We start from the raw sequence: 2,456 nt of genomic DNA on the forward strand, positions 1-2,456 counted from the left end.
GCTTTGGCCAATGGCTTTCATGAAAAAGCTTACGGCACCTGGTATTCCCAGGCAGTCTCCCATCCAAGTACTGACCAGGCCCTACCCTGCTTAGCTTCCGAGATCGGACGAGATCGGGCGTGTTCAGGGTGGTATGGCCGTAAGCGACGGCAGAGGAGGCCGGCACGGCTCATGTACATAGCAGATGGCTTTGGCCAATGGCTTTCATGAAAAAGCTTACGGCACCTGGTATTCCCAGGCAGTCTCCCATCCAAGTACTGACCAGGCCCTACCCTGCTTAGCTTCCGAGATCGGACGAGATCGGGCGTGTTCAGGGTGGTATGGCCGTAAGCGACAGCTGAGAAGGCCGGCACGGCTCATGTACACAGCAGATGGCTTTGGCCAATGCCTTTCATGAAAAGGCTTACGGCACCTGGTATTCCCAGGCAGTCTCCCATCCAAGTACTGACCAGGCCCTACCCTGCTTAGCTTCCGAGATCGGACAAGTTCAGGGTGGTATGGCCGTAAGCGACAGCAGAGGTGGCCGGCACGGCTCATGTACACAGCAGATGGCTTTGGCCAATGCCTTTCATGAAAAAGCTTACGTGGAGTATGCAAGCTTGCAGATCTGCTATTTTCATAACATTTCAAAAATGACAAAAGTGGCCCATCCACATGCATGCTTGTAGGTAGCCATTTTCAACAACTTCCGTTGGTCGCAGAGGCTCGGGATTGCCACCGTTGGAAAGCTCGCACCTGAGATAGGGGGGGGGGGGGGGGGGGAGTGGAGGTGCATGGGCGTCGGTAGTGGGGGTGGGGTAGGCGTTGTTAAAATGTTTAAAAAGTGGAAAAACTGGGACGCTTTGGAGAAGCACAAGGGGGCGCTGCTGTGCAGCAAGCCCTCGGCCGTGCCCCGCCCACATTGGGGGCGTTGTTTTAAAATGTGGGTGTGGCCTATCAGAGCGTAGAACAACTCTGGTCTCTCTTCATGACGGATACAAAACTATATGTTGTGTTTGGCCCTACCTCTGGTAGGGGTTTATCAATTGTCTGGGGCCATTGTCACTTGCTCCGCGAGTGGGAATCGAACTCACAGCCCTCCGCATTAGAGTCAGTTGCATTGACCACTAGTCCATTGCCCGCCCTCCACCCTGAACAGATCAGGATTCTATATAAAGGGATATTAGCTGGGTTTAAATAGAGCTTGAATGTTTAAACAGTACTGGTCGGGATCCTGTTAAAAACGGCATCGTCCCAGAGGTGGATTTGAACCACCAACCTCTTGGTTTACAGCCAAGCACACTAGTCCACTGAGCCAAACAGGCTGTTGAGTGTTGAAGCAAAAGTGTGTGCATTGCAAATGGATTTGGAGTCCCAGGGGCGCGGCCGCTGTGCGCCCGTAGCCAATGGTGAAGATTCCAGGGGGGTGCTTAAGAGTGGGTACCCGGGTTCGGATGGAGAGCCGGGTTGTGGGTTTAGCTGGCTTCGGGCCTGGCACCCCGGTGGGGGCCCAAGGCTCCCTGGGTCCGCGTGGAGAGCCGGGCAAACCGGCTTTCTGCTGTCCACACTTAGAAGATTTTTACACTCGTACCCCGGAAGTCACGTTAGAGGCTGGCCCATGCCACCCCCTCCCCCGTGGGTTACCCGGGTCCGGGTGGAGAGCCGGGTTCCCACTTTAGCCGAGTTCTGAGTGGGCACCCCGGCAGGGTGACAAGGCTCCCAGGGGCCGCGTGGAGAGCCGGGCAAAACGCCACATTGTGTGTCTTTCACGCTTTTCATGCTTTTCCACGCTTTGAAGATTTTTCACTTGCACTCCGGAATTCATGTACTCCTTCCGTCCCCCTCCCCCTCGGCCGCACCCCCGCCAACAAGTTCGTGCTGCACATGATCTGGTGTTTTGTCATTCAGTCTGCCGACATGAAAAAGCTTACAGCACCTGGTATTCCCAGGCAGTCTCCCATCCAAGTACTGACCAGGCCCTACCCTGCTTAGCTTCCGAGATCGGACGAGATCGGGCGTGTTCAGGGTGGTATGGCCGTACGCGACAGCAGAGGAGGCCGGCACGGCTCATGTACACAGCAGATGGCTTTGGCCAATGGCTTTCATGAAAAAGCTTACGGCACCTGGTATTCCCAGGCAGTCTCCCATCCAAGTACTGACCAGGCCCTACCCTGCTTAGCTTCCGAGATCGGACGAGATCGGGCGTGTTCAGGGTGGTATGGCCGTAAGCGACGGCAGAGGAGGCCGGCACGGCTCATGTACATAGCAGATGGCTTTGGCCAATGGCTTTCATGAAAAAGCTTACGGCACCTGGTATTCCCAGGCAGTCTCCCATCCAAGTACTGACCAGGCCCTACCCTGCTTAGCTTCCGAGATCGGACGAGATCGGGCGTGTTCAGGGTGGTATGGCCGTAAGCGACAGCTGAGAAGGCCGGCACGGCTCATGTACACAGCAGATGGCTTTGGCCAATGCCTTT

The sequence above is a fragment of the Electrona antarctica genome, assembly GCF_951216825.1.
Source record: "Electrona antarctica genome assembly, chromosome: 4".
Classification (NCBI taxonomy): Eukaryota; Metazoa; Chordata; class Actinopteri; order Myctophiformes; family Myctophidae; genus Electrona; species Electrona antarctica.